Genomic DNA, 14,101 nt, shown 5'->3' with positions numbered 1-14,101 from the left:
TGCCCGTAAATTTACCTCAAGCCACACTAGCACTCACCCAGGCGTCGGTTCCTTACAAAAATAGAAAGCATCTCTAAAAAAGAAGAAATAAACACACACACAATTTTCCTGCTGGGGCCTCCTCGACTCTTTGGAAGGCAGAGGGCGATGTTGGTTGAGGCCCTTACTTTCTCCGGCTGGTGGCCTACAAGTCCAGGAAAGAAGCAGGCCCAGTAACAGCAGCTGAGGCCCCCAGCCCAGCCACGCCTAGGCAGGCATCAGCAGAAGGCTGACTCTCTACCCCACTGCTGCCCCAAGTTGGTTTGGCAAAAGTTTGCAAAGAAGATGCCTGTAAATTTAACTCACGCCACACTAGCACTCACCCAGGCGTCAGTTCCTTACAAAAATAGAAAGCACCTCTAAAAAAAGAAGAAATAAACACACACACAATTTTCCTGCTGCGGTCTCCTCGACTCTTTGGAAGGCAGAGGGCGATGTTGGTTGAGGCCTTACCTTCTCAGGCTGGCGGCCTACAAGTCCAGGAAAGAAGCAGGCCCAGTAACAGCAACTGAGGCCCCCAGCCCAGCCACGCCTAGGCAGGCATCAGCGGAAGGCTGACTCTCTACCCCAGTGCTGCCCCAAGTTGGTTTGGCAAAAGTTTGCAAAGAAGCTGCCCGTAAATTTACCTCAAGCCACACTAGCACTCACCCAGGCGTCGGTTCCTTACAAAAATAGAAAGCATCTCTAAAAAAAGAAGAAATACACACACACAATTTTCCTGCTGGGGACACCTCGACTCTTTGGAAGGCAAAGGGCGATGTTGGTTGAGGCCCTTACCTTCTCGGGCTGGTGGCCTACAAGTCCAGGAAAGAAGCAGGCCCAGTAACAGCAGCTGAGGCCCCCAGACCAGCCCAGCCCAGGCAGGCATCAGCAGAAGGCTGACTCTCTACCCCACTGCTGCTCCAAGTTGGTTTGGCAAAAGTTTGCAAAGAAGATGCCTGTAAATTTAGCTCACGCCACACTAGCACTCACCCAGGCGTCGTTTCCTTACAAAAATAGAAAGCATCTCTAAAAAAGAAGAAATAAACACACACACAATTTTCCTGCTGGGGACTCCTCGACTCTTTGGAAGGCAGAGGGCGATGTTGGTTGAGGCCCTTACTTTCTCCGGCTGGTGGCCTACAAGTCCAGGAAAGAAGCAGGCCCAGTAACAGCAGCTGAGGCCCCCAGCCCAGCCACGCCTAGGCAGGCATCAGCAGAAGGCTGACTCTCTACCCCACTGCTGCCCCAAGTTGGTTTGGCAAAAGTTTGCAAAGAAGCTGCCCGTGAATTTACCTCAAGCCACACTAGCACTCACCCAGGCGTCAGTTCCTTACAAAAATAGAAAGAATCTCTAAAAAAGAAGAAATAAACACACACACAATTTTCCTGCTTCTATCCCCTCGACTCCTTGGAAGGCGGAGGGCAACCTTCGCCGCTGGTGGCCTTCACATGCAGGAAAGAAGCACACCCAGGAACAGCAGCTGAGGCTCCCAGCCCAGGCAGGCTTCAGCTGAAGGCCGACTTGGGAAGCACTGAGGCCAGACCCTGGGCTCCTGGGTCCCTCGGTTGAAGGCTCGAGGCCAGACCCCTTGGCTCCTGTGTCCCTTGGCTGAAGGCTCGACCAGTGCTCGACCAGGCTCGATCAGGCGAGATATTAGGTAGCATGGGGCCCAGCTGGGACTTCTAGGAAGCTTAGGGTGACGGCCGCTTCTGCCCCATCATCCAGAGGCCTGGCTATGGAGAGGCATGATGTGGCCTCCCTCCCTTCCTGCCTCTTGTAGGCACTTCTCCCCCGTGAGCACTTCCCGCTCCAGGTGTCCCCTTGTCTCCCAGGGTGCACTCTTCCTCTAGAGCCCACATATGCAGATGAGGCCCATCCACTTGCCTCCCCTAGCTGTAGGGGGCCTTGCGCGTCCACTGGAGAGAAAACGGGGAGACGCTGGAGGTGCTTTGCCAGGGACGCGAGTGGCCCTTTCTGGCTGCATCCACCCACCCGAGGCGGCAAGCTGCTGCCCTGGCTTCAGTCTCCTGCTGCTGCTGCTGCTGCTCCAAGTTAGTTTGGCGACAACGTGTCCGCCTCTGACGGGGCTCTGCATTGGAGCGAGGGCTGCTGTCTGCCCCTGTGCCTTTTTCACGCGCCGTGTTTGTTAAAATTAAAAGCGGAATGGAGGAAAAATGTAGTTCAAGACGGAGAAGACGAACGCCGCCTATCGGGCACAGAGTAGCAAAATGCCTACAGCACCTGGTATTCCCAGGCGGTCTCCCATCCAAGTACTAACCAGGCCCGACCCTGCTTAGCTTCCGAGATCGGACGAGATCGGGCGCATTCAGGGTGGTATGGCCGTAGGCGAAGAGTGCGCCGATTCCGAGCCTCTTGTGCTGTGTCGGCTCCTCCGACGTCCACTGCCCTCTTGCAAGGCTGAACGCTGTCCTCTGCAGTGTGCTTCTGCCCTTCTTTTTGCCTCAAGCTCAGGAGCCACAGCTGCCAGCTTGGAAAAGCAACGAGCAGCTCCATGCACCCACTTTTGAAATACCCACTTGCCTACTCATGTTTGCAAAGAAAGTGTCTGTAAATTCAGGCCAAGCCACACTTGCACTCACTCACCCAAGAATCCGTTCCTTACAAAACTTTAAAAAAAAACTCGGAAAGAAAGATGGAAATAAACACACACACAATTTTCCTGCTGGGGGCTCCTCGACGCTTTGGAAGGCAGAGGGTGATGTTGGTTGAGGCCCTTACCATATCGGGCTGGTGACCTACAAGTCCAGGAAAGAAGCAGGCCCAGTAACAGCAGCTGAGGCCCCCAGCCCAGCCCAGGCAGGCATCAGCTTAAGGCTGACTCTCTACCCCACTGCTGCCCCAAGTTGGTTTGGCAAAAGTTTGCAAAGAAGCTGCCCGTGAATTTACCTCAAGCCACACTAGCACTCACCCAGGCGTCAGTTCCTTACAAAAATAGAAAGCACCTCTAAAAAAAGAAGAAATAAACACACACACAATTTTCCTGCTGCGGTCTCCTCGACTCTTTGGAAGGCAGAGGGCGATGTTGGTTGAGGCCTTACCTTCTCAGGCTGGCGGCCTACAAGTCCAGGAAAGAAGCAGGCCCAGTAACAGCAACTGAGGCCCCCAGCCCAGCCACGCCTAGGCAGGCATCAGCGGAAGGCTGACTCTCTACCCCAGTGCTGCCCCAAGTTGTTTTGGCAAAAGTTTGCAAAGAAGCTGCCCGTAAATTTACCTCAAGCCACACTAGCACTCACCCAGGCGTCGGTTCCTTACAAAAATAGAAAGCATCTCTAAAAAAGAAGAAATAAACACACACACAATTTTCCTGCTGGGGACTCCTCGACTCTTTGGAAGGCAGAGGGCGATGTTGGTTGAGGCCCTTACTTTCTCCGGCTGGTGGCCTACAAGTCCAGGAAAGAAGCAGGCCCAGTAACAGCAGCTGAGGCCCCCAGCCCAGCCACGCCTAGGCAGGCATCAGCAGAAGGCTGACTCTCTACCCCACTGCTGCCCCAAGTTGGTTTGGCAAAAGTTTGCAAAGAAGATGCCTGTAAATTTAACTCACGCCACACTAGCACTCACCCAGGCGTCAGTTCCTTACAAAAATAGAAAGCACCTCTAAAAAAAGAAGAAATAAACACACACACAATTTTCCTGCTGCGGTCTCCTCGACTCTTTGGAAGGCAGAGGGCGATGTTGGTTGAGGCCTTACCTTCTCAGGCTGGCGGCCTACAAGTCCAGGAAAGAAGCAGGCCCAGTAACAGCAACTGAGGCCCCCAGCCCAGCCACGCCTAGGCAGGCATCAGCGGAAGGCTGACTCTCTACCCCAGTGCTGCCCCAAGTTGGTTTGGCAAAAGTTTGCAAAGAAGCTGCCCGTAAATTTACCTCAAGCCACACTAGCACTCACCCAGGCGTCGGTTCCTTACAAAAATAGAAAGCATCTCTAAAAAAAGAAGAAATACACACACACAATTTTCCTGCTGGGGACACCTCGACTCTTTGGAAGGCAGAGGGCGATGTTGGTTGAGGCCCTTACCTTCTCGGGCTGGTGGCCTACAAGTCCAGGAAAGAAGCAGGCCCAGTAACAGCAGCTGAGGCCCCCAGACCAGCCCAGCCCAGGCAGGCATCAGCAGAAGGCTGACTCTCTACCCCACTGCTGCTCCAAGTTGGTTTGGCAAAAGTTTGCAAAGAAGATGCCTGTAAATTTAGCTCACGCCACACTAGCACTCACCCAGGCGTCGTTTCCTTACAAAAATAGAAAGCATCTCTAAAAAAGAAGAAATAAACACACACACAATTTTCCTGCTGGGGACTCCTCGACTCTTTGGAAGGCAGAGGGCGATGTTGGTTGAGGCCCTTACTTTCTCCGGCTGGTGGCCTACAAGTCCAGGAAAGAAGCAGGCCCAGTAACAGCAGCTGAGGCCCCCAGCCCAGCCACGCCTAGGCAGGCATCAGCAGAAGGCTGACTCTCTACCCCACTGCTGCCCCAAGTTGGTTTGGCAAAAGTTTGCAAAGAAGCTGCCCGTGAATTTACCTCAAGCCACACTAGCACTCATCCAGGCGTCAGTTCCTTGCAAAAATAGAAAGCACCTCTAAAAAAAGAAGAAATAAACACACACACAATTTTCCTGCTGCGGTCTCCTCGACTCCTTAGAAGGCGGAGGGCAACCTTCGCCGCTGGTGGCCTTCACATGCAGGAAAGAAGCACACCCAGGAACAGCAGCTGAGGCTCCCAGCCCAGGCAGGCTTCAGCTGAAGGCCGACTTGGGAAGCACTGAGGCCAGACCCTGGGCTCCTGGGTCCCTCGGCTGAAGGCTCGAGGCCAGACCCCTTGGCTCCTGTGTCCCTTGGCTGAAGGCTCGACCAGTGCTCGACCAGGCTCGATCAGGCGAGATATTAGGTAGCATGGGGCCCAGCTGGGACTTCTAGGAAGCTTAGGGTGACGGCCGCTTCTGCCCCATCATCCAGAGGCCTGGCTATGGAGAGGCATGATGTGGCCTCCCTCCCTTCCTGCCTCTTGTAGGCACTTCTCCCCCGTGAGCACTTCCCGCTCCAGGTGTCCCCTTGTCTCCCAGGGTGCACTCTTCCTCTAGAGCCCACATATGCAGATGAGGCCCATCCACTTGCCTCCCCTAGCTGTAGGGGGCCTTGCGCGTCCACTGGAGAGAAAACGGGGAGACGCTGGAGGTGCTTTGCCAGGGACGCGAGTGGCCCTTTCTGGCTGCATCCACCCACCCGAGGCGGCAAGCTGCTGCCCTGGCTTCAGTCTCCTGCTGCTGCTGCTGCTGCTCCAAGTTAGTTTGGCGACAACGTGTCCGCCTCTGACGGGGCTCTGCATTGGAGCGAGGGCTGCTGTCTGCCCCTGTGCCTTTTTCACGCGCCGTGTTTGTTAAAATTAAAAGCGGAATGGAGGAAAAATGTAGTTCAAGACGGAGAAGACGAACGCCGCCTATCGGGCACAGAGTAGCAAAATGCCTACAGCACCTGGTATTCCCAGGCGGTCTCCCATCCAAGTACTAACCAGGCCCGACCCTGCTTAGCTTCCGAGATCGGACGAGATCGGGCGCATTCAGGGTGGTATGGCCGTAGGCGCAGAGTGCGCCGATTCCGAGCCTCTTGTGCTGTGTCGGCTCCTCCGACGTCCACTGCCCTCTTGCAAGGCTGAACGCTGTCCTCTGCAGTGTGCTTCTGCCCTTCTTTTTGCCTCAAGCTCAGGAGCCACAGCTGCCAGCTTGGAAAAGCAACGAGCAGCTCCATGCACCCACTTTTGAAATACCCACTTGCCTACTCATGTTTGCAAAGAAAGTGTCTGTAAATTCAGGCCAAGCCACACTTGCACTCACTCACCCAAGCATCCGTTCCTTACAAAACTTTAAAAAAAAACTCGGAAAGAAAGATGGAAATAAACACACACACAATTTTCCTGCTGGGGGCTCCTCGACGCTTTGGAAGGCAGAGGGTGATGTTGGTTGAGGCCCTTACCATATCGGGCTGGTGACCTACAAGTCCAGGAAAGAAGCAGGCCCAGTAACAGCAGCTGAGGCCCCCAGCCCAGCCCAGGCAGGCATCAGCTTAAGGCTGACTCTCTACCCCACTGCTGCCCCAAGTTGGTTTGGCAAAAGTTTGCAAAGAAGCTGCCCGTGAATTTACCTCAAGCCACACTAGCACTCACCCAGGCGTCAGTTCCTTACAAAAATAGAAAGCACCTCTAAAAAAAGAAGAAATAAACACACACACAATTTTCCTGCTGCGGTCTCCTCGACTCTTTGGAAGGCAGAGGGCGATGTTGGTTGAGGCCTTACCTTCTCAGGCTGGCGGCCTACAAGTCCAGGAAAGAAGCAGGCCCAGTAACAGCAACTGAGGCCCCCAGCCCAGCCACGCCTAGGCAGGCATCAGCGGAAGGCTGACTCTCTACCCCAGTGCTGCCCCAAGTTGTTTTGGCAAAAGTTTGCAAAGAAGCTGCCCGTAAATTTACCTCAAGCCACACTAGCACTCACCCAGGCGTCGGTTCCTTACAAAAATAGAAAGCATCTCTAAAAAAGAAGAAATAAACACACACACAATTTTCCTGCTGGGGACTCCTCGACTCTTTGGAAGGCAGAGGGCGATGTTGGTTGAGGCCCTTACTTTCTCCGGCTGGTGGCCTACAAGTCCAGGAAAGAAGCAGGCCCAGTAACAGCAGCTGAGGCCCCCAGCCCAGCCACGCCTAGGCAGGCATCAGCAGAAGGCTGACTCTCTACCCCACTGCTGCCCCAAGTTGGTTTGGCAAAAGTTTGCAAAGAAGATGCCTGTAAATTTAACTCACGCCACACTAGCACTCACCCAGGCGTCAGTTCCTTACAAAAATAGAAAGCACCTCTAAAAAAAGAAGAAATAAACACACACACAATTTTCCTGCTGCGGTCTCCTCGACTCTTTGGAAGGCAGAGGGCGATGTTGGTTGAGGCCTTACCTTCTCAGGCTGGCGGCCTACAAGTCCAGGAAAGAAGCAGGCCCAGTAACAGCAACTGAGGCCCCCAGCCCAGCCACGCCTAGGCAGGCATCAGCGGAAGGCTGACTCTCTACCCCAGTGCTGCCCCAAGTTGGTTTGGCAAAAGTTTGCAAAGAAGCTGCCCGTAAATTTACCTCAAGCCACACTAGCACTCACCCAGGCGTCGGTTCCTTACAAAAATAGAAAGCATCTCTAAAAAAAGAAGAAATACACACACACAATTTTCCTGCTGGGGACACCTCGACTCTTTGGAAGGCAGAGGGCGATGTTGGTTGAGGCCCTTACCTTCTCGGGCTGGTGGCCTACAAGTCCAGGAAAGAAGCAGGCCCAGTAACAGCAGCTGAGGCCCCCAGACCAGCCCAGCCCAGGCAGGCATCAGCAGAAGGCTGACTCTCTACCCCACTGCTGCTCCAAGTTGGTTTGGCAAAAGTTTGCAAAGAAGATGCCTGTAAATTTAGCTCACGCCACACTAGCACTCACCCAGGCGTCGTTTCCTTACAAAAATAGAAAGCATCTCTAAAAAAGAAGAAATAAACACACACACAATTTTCCTGCTGGGGACTCCTCGACTCTTTGGAAGGCAGAGGGCGATGTTGGTTGAGGCCCTTACTTTCTCCGGCTGGTGGCCTACAAGTCCAGGAAAGAAGCAGGCCCAGTAACAGCAGCTGAGGCCCCCAGCCCAGCCACGCCTAGGCAGGCATCAGCAGAAGGCTGACTCTCTACCCCACTGCTGCCCCAAGTTGGTTTGGCAAAAGTTTGCAAAGAAGCTGCCCGTGAATTTACCTCAAGCCACACTAGCACTCATCCAGGCGTCAGTTCCTTGCAAAAATAGAAAGCACCTCTAAAAAAAGAAGAAATAAACACACACACAATTTTCCTGCTGCGGTCTCCTCGACTCCTTAGAAGGCGGAGGGCAACCTTCGCCGCTGGTGGCCTTCACATGCAGGAAAGAAGCACACCCAGGAACAGCAGCTGAGGCTCCCAGCCCAGGCAGGCTTCAGCTGAAGGCCGACTTGGGAAGCACTGAGGCCAGACCCTGGGCTCCTGGGTCCCTCGGCTGAAGGCTCGAGGCCAGACCCCTTGGCTCCTGTGTCCCTTGGCTGAAGGCTCGACCAGTGCTCGACCAGGCTCGATCAGGCGAGATATTAGGTAGCATGGGGCCCAGCTGGGACTTCTAGGAAGCTTAGGGTGACGGCCGCTTCTGCCCCATCATCCAGAGGCCTGGCTATGGAGAGGCATGATGTGGCCTCCCTCCCTTCCTGCCTCTTGTAGGCACTTCTCCCCCGTGAGCACTTCCCGCTCCAGGTGTCCCCTTGTCTCCCAGGGTGCACTCTTCCTCTAGAGCCCACATATGCAGATGAGGCCCATCCACTTGCCTCCCCTAGCTGTAGGGGGCCTTGCGCGTCCACTGGAGAGAAAACGGGGAGACGCTGGAGGTGCTTTGCCAGGGACACGAGTGGCCCTTTCTGGCTGCATCCACCCACCCGAGGCGGCAAGCTGCTGCCCTGGCTTCAGTCTCCTGCTGCTGCTGCTGCTGCTCCAAGTTAGTTTGGCGACAACGTGTCCGCCTCTGACGGGGCTCTGCATTGGAGCGAGGGCTGCTGTCTGCCCCTGTGCCTTTTTCACGCGCCGTGTTTGTTAAAATTAAAAGCGGAATGGAGGAAAAATGTAGTTCAAGACGGAGAAGACGAACGCCGCCTATCGGGCACAGAGTAGCAAAATGCCTACAGCACCTGGTATTCCCAGGCGGTCTCCCATCCAAGTACTAACCAGGCCCGACCCTGCTTAGCTTCCGAGATCGGACGAGATCGGGCGCATTCAGGGTGGTATGGCCGTAGGCGAAGAGTGCGCCGATTCCGAGCCTCTTGTGCTGTGTCGGCTCCTCCGACGTCCACTGCCCTCTTGCAAGGCTGAACGCTGTCCTCTGCAGTGTGCTTCTGCCCTTCTTTTTGCCTCAAGCTCAGGAGCCACAGCTGCCAGCTTGGAAAAGCAACGAGCAGCTCCATGCACCCACTTTTGAAATACCCACTTGCCTACTCATGTTTGCAAAGAAAGTGTCTGTAAATTCAGGCCAAGCCACACTTGCACTCACTCACCCAAGCATCCGTTCCTTACAAAACTTTTAAAAAAAACTCGGAAAGAAAGATGGAAATAAACACACACACAATTTTCCTGCTGGGGGCTCCTCGACGCTTTGGAAGGCAGAGGGTGATGTTGGTTGAGGCCCTTACCATATCGGGCTGGTGACCTACAAGTCCAGGAAAGAAGCAGGCCCAGTAACAGCAGCTGAGGCCCCCAGCCCAGCCCAGCCCAGGCAGGCATCAGCTTAAGGCTGACTCTCTACCCCACTGCTGCCCCAAGTTGGTTTGGCAAAAGTTTGCAAAGAAGCTGCCCGTGAATTTACCTCAAGCCACACTAGCACTCACCCAGGCGTCAGTTCCTTACAAAAATAGAAAGCACCTCTAAAAAAAGAAGAAATAAACACACACACAATTTTCCCGCTGCGGTCTCCTCGACTCTTTGGAAGGCAGAGGGCGATGTTGGTTGAGGCCTTACCTTCTCAGGCTGGCGGCCTACAAGTCCAGGAAAGAAGCAGGCCCAGTAACAGCAACTGAGGCCCCCAGCCCAGCCACGCCTAGGCAGGCATCAGCGGAAGGCTGACTCTCTACCCCAGTGCTGCCCCAAGTTGTTTTGGCAAAAGTTTGCAAAGAAGCTGCCCGTAAATTTACCTCAAGCCACACTAGCACTCACCCAGGCGTCGGTTCCTTACAAAAATAGAAAGCATCTCTAAAAAAGAAGAAATAAACACACACACAATTTTCCTGCTGGGGCCTCCTCGACTCTTTGGAAGGCAGAGGGCGATGTTGGTTGAGGCCCTTACTTTCTCCGGCTGGTGGCCTACAAGTCCAGGAAAGAAGCAGGCCCAGTAACAGCAGCTGAGGCCCCCAGCCCAGCCACGCCTAGGCAGGCATCAGCAGAAGGCTGACTCTCTACCCCACTGCTGCCCCAAGTTGGTTTGGCAAAAGTTTGCAAAGAAGATGCCTGTAAATTTAACTCACGCCACACTAGCACTCACCCAGGCGTCAGTTCCTTACAAAAATAGAAAGCACCTCTAAAAAAAGAAGAAATAAACACACACACAATTTTCCTGCTGCGGTCTCCTCGACTCTTTGGAAGGCAGAGGGCGATGTTGGTTGAGGCCTTACCTTCTCAGGCTGGCGGCCTACAAGTCCAGGAAAGAAGCAGGCCCAGTAACAGCAACTGAGGCCCCCAGCCCAGCCACGCCTAGGCAGGCATCAGCGGAAGGCTGACTCTCTACCCCAGTGCTGCCCCAAGTTGGTTTGGCAAAAGTTTGCAAAGAAGCTGCCCGTAAATTTACCTCAAGCCACACTAGCACTCACCCAGGCGTCGGTTCCTTACAAAAATAGAAAGCATCTCTAAAAAAAGAAGAAATACACACACACAATTTTCCTGCTGGGGACACCTCGACTCTTTGGAAGGCAGAGGGCGATGTTGGTTGAGGCCCTTACCTTCTCGGGCTGGTGGCCTACAAGTCCAGGAAAGAAGCAGGCCCAGTAACAGCAGCTGAGGCCCCCAGACCAGCCCAGCCCAGGCAGGCATCAGCAGAAGGCTGACTCTCTACCCCACTGCTGCTCCAAGTTGGTTTGGCAAAAGTTTGCAAAGAAGATGCCTGTAAATTTAGCTCACGCCACACTAGCACTCACCCAGGCGTCGTTTCCTTACAAAAATAGAAAGCATCTCTAAAAAAGAAGAAATAAACACACACACAATTTTCCTGCTGGGGACTCCTCGACTCTTTGGAAGGCAGAGGGCGATGTTGGTTGAGGCCCTTACTTTCTCCGGCTGGTGGCCTACAAGTCCAGGAAAGAAGCAGGCCCAGTAACAGCAGCTGAGGCCCCCAGCCCAGCCACGCCTAGGCAGGCATCAGCAGAAGGCTGACTCTCTACCCCACTGCTGCCCCAAGTTGGTTTGGCAAAAGTTTGCAAAGAAGCTGCCCGTGAATTTACCTCAAGCCACACTAGCACTCACCCAGGCGTCAGTTCCTTACAAAAATAGAAAGAATCTCTAAAAAAGAAGAAATAAACACACACACAATTTTCCTGCTTCTATCCCCTCGACTCCTTGGAAGGCGGAGGGCAACCTTCGCCGCTGGTGGCCTTCACATGCAGGAAAGAAGCACACCCAGGAACAGCAGCTGAGGCTCCCAGCCCAGGCAGGCTTCAGCTGAAGGCCGACTTGGGAAGCACTGAGGCCAGACCCTGGGCTCCTGGGTCCCTCGGTTGAAGGCTCGAGGCCAGACCCCTTGGCTCCTGTGTCCCTTGGCTGAAGGCTCGACCAGTGCTCGACCAGGCTCGATCAGGCGAGATATTAGGTAGCATGGGGCCCAGCTGGGACTTCTAGGAAGCTTAGGGTGACGGCCGCTTCTGCCCCATCATCCAGAGGCCTGGCTATGGAGAGGCATGATGTGGCCTCCCTCCCTTCCTGCCTCTTGTAGGCACTTCTCCCCCGTGAGCACTTCCCGCTCCAGGTGTCCCCTTGTCTCCCAGGGTGCACTCTTCCTCTAGAGCCCACATATGCAGATGAGGCCCATCCACTTGCCTCCCCTAGCTGTAGGGGGCCTTGCGCGTCCACTGGAGAGAAAACGGGGAGAAGCTGGAGGTGCTTTGCCAGGGACACGAGTGGCCCTTTCTGGCTGCATCCACCCACCCGAGGCGGCAAGCTGCTGCCCTGGCTTCAGTCTCCTGCTGCTGCTGCTGCTGCTCCAAGTTAGTTTGGCGACAACGTGTCCGCCTCTGACGGGGCTCTGCATTGGAGCGAGGGCTGCTGTCTGCCCCTGTGCCTTTTTCACGCGCCGTGTTTGTTAAAATTAAAAGCGGAATGGAGGAAAAATGTAGTTCAAGACGGAGAAGACGAACGCCGCCTATCGGGCACAGAGTAGCAAAATGCCTACAGCACCTGGTATTCCCAGGCGGTCTCCCATCCAAGTACTAACCAGGCCCGACCCTGCTTAGCTTCCGAGATCGGACGAGATCGGGCGCATTCAGGGTGGTATGGCCGTAGGCGAAGAGTGCGCCGATTCCGAGCCTCTTGTGCTGTGTCGGCTCCTCCGACGTCCACTGCCCTCTTGCAAGGCTGAACGCTGTCCTCTGCAGTGTGCTTCTGCCCTTCTTTTTGCCTCAAGCTCAGGAGCCACAGCTGCCAGCTTGGAAAAGCAACGAGCAGCTCCATGCACCCACTTTTGAAATACCCACTTGCCTACTCATGTTTGCAAAGAAAGTGTCTGTAAATTCAGGCCAAGCCACACTTGCACTCACTCACCCAAGCATCCGTTCCTTACAAAACTTTAAAAAAAAACTCGGAAAGAAAGATGGAAATAAACACACACACAATTTTCCTGCTGGGGGCTCCTCGACGCTTTGGAAGGCAGAGGGTGATGTTGGTTGAGGCCCTTACCATATCGGGCTGGTGACCTACAAGTCCAGGAAAGAAGCAGGCCCAGTAACAGCAGCTGAGGCCCCCAGCCCAGCCCAGCCCAGGCAGGCATCAGCTTAAGGCTGACTCTCTACCCCACTGCTGCCCCAAGTTGGTTTGGCAAAAGTTTGCAAAGAAGCTGCCCGTGAATTTACCTCAAGCCACACTAGCACTCACCCAGGCGTCAGTTCCTTACAAAAATAGAAAGCACCTCTAAAAAAAGAAGAAATAAACACACACACAATTTTCCCGCTGCGGTCTCCTCGACTCTTTGGAAGGCAGAGGGCGATGTTGGTTGAGGCCTTACCTTCTCAGGCTGGCGGCCTACAAGTCCAGGAAAGAAGCAGGCCCAGTAACAGCAACTGAGGCCCCCAGCCCAGCCACGCCTAGGCAGGCATCAGCGGAAGGCTGACTCTCTACCCCAGTGCTGCCCCAAGTTGTTTTGGCAAAAGTTTGCAAAGAAGCTGCCCGTAAATTTACCTCAAGCCACACTAGCACTCACCCAGGCGTCAATCCTTACAAAAATAGAAAGCATCTCTAAAAAAGAAGAAATAAACACACACACAATTTTCCTGCTGGGGACTCCTCGACTCTTTGGAAGGCAGAGGGCGATGTTGGTTGAGGCCCTTACTTTCTCCGGCTGGTGGCCTACAAGTCCAGGAAAGAAGCAGGCCCAGTAACAGCAGCTGAGGCCCCCAGCCCAGCCACGCCTAGGCAGGCATCAGCAGAAGGCTGACTCTCTACCCCACTGCTGCCCCAAGTTGGTTTGGCAAAAGTTTGCAAAGAAGATGCCTGTAAATTTAACTCACGCCACACTAGCACTCACCCAGGCGTCAGTTCCTTACAAAAATAGAAAGCACCTCTAAAAAAAGAAGAAATAAACACACACACAATTTTCCTGCTGCGGTCTCCTCGACTCTTTGGAAGGCAGAGGGCGATGTTGGTTGAGGCCTTACCTTCTCAGGCTGGCGGCCTACAAGTCCAGGAAAGAAGCAGGCCCAGTAACAGCAACTGAGGCCCCCAGCCCAGCCACGCCTAGGCAGGCATCAGCGGAAGGCTGACTCTCTACCCCAGTGCTGCCCCAAGTTGGTTTGGCAAAAGTTTGCAAAGAAGCTGCCCGTAAATTTACCTCAAGCCACACTAGCACTCACCCAGGCGTCGGTTCCTTACAAAAATAGAAAGCATCTCTAAAAAAAGAAGAAATACACACACACAATTTTCCTGCTGGGGACACCTCGACTCTTTGGAAGGCAGAGGGCGATGTTGGTTGAGGCCCTTACCTTCTCGGGCTGGTGGCCTACAAGTCCAGGAAAGAAGCAGGCCCAGTAACAGCAGCTGAGGCCCCCAGACCAGCCCAGCCCAGGCAGGCATCAGCAGAAGGCTGACTCTCTACCCCACTGCTGCTCCAAGTTGGTTTGGCAAAAGTTTGCAAAGAAGATGCCTGTAAATTTAGCTCACGCCACACTAGCACTCACCCAGGCGTCGTTTCCTTACAAAAATAGAAAGCATCTCTAAAAAAGAAGAAATAAACACACACACAATTTTCCTGCTGGGGACTCCTCGACTCTTTGGAAGGCAGAGGGCGATGTTGGTTGAGG

The 14,101-nt window shown here is 54.1% G+C and overlaps 4 non-coding genes across 4 annotated transcripts; all 4 read right to left on the bottom strand.

The window, feature by feature from the left end:
- Positions 1-2,251: 2,251 nt before the first annotated feature.
- LOC138558263 (5S ribosomal RNA) lies at positions 2,252-2,370 on the bottom strand. The gene has a single exon (XR_011298415.1). It is a non-coding gene; the product is annotated as a 5S ribosomal RNA (ribosomal RNA).
- Positions 2,371-5,491: 3,121 nt separating this feature from the next.
- LOC138558252 (5S ribosomal RNA) lies at positions 5,492-5,610 on the bottom strand. The gene has a single exon (XR_011298404.1). It is a non-coding gene; the product is annotated as a 5S ribosomal RNA (ribosomal RNA).
- Positions 5,611-8,731: 3,121 nt separating this feature from the next.
- Positions 8,732-8,850, bottom strand: LOC138558240 (5S ribosomal RNA). The gene has a single exon (XR_011298393.1). It is a non-coding gene; the product is annotated as a 5S ribosomal RNA (ribosomal RNA).
- A 3,125-nt stretch (positions 8,851-11,975) lies between these two features.
- LOC138558229 (5S ribosomal RNA) lies at positions 11,976-12,094 on the bottom strand. The gene has a single exon (XR_011298382.1). It is a non-coding gene; the product is annotated as a 5S ribosomal RNA (ribosomal RNA).
- Positions 12,095-14,101: the final 2,007 nt, after the last annotated feature.

The sequence above is a fragment of the Ambystoma mexicanum genome, unplaced genomic scaffold (assembly GCF_040938575.1).
Source record: "Ambystoma mexicanum isolate Mex_15411 unplaced genomic scaffold, UKY_AmexF1_1 Mex_scaf34, whole genome shotgun sequence".
Taxonomy (NCBI): Eukaryota; Metazoa; Chordata; class Amphibia; order Caudata; family Ambystomatidae; genus Ambystoma; species Ambystoma mexicanum.
This window is presented reverse-complemented; position numbering and strand designations above follow the sequence as displayed.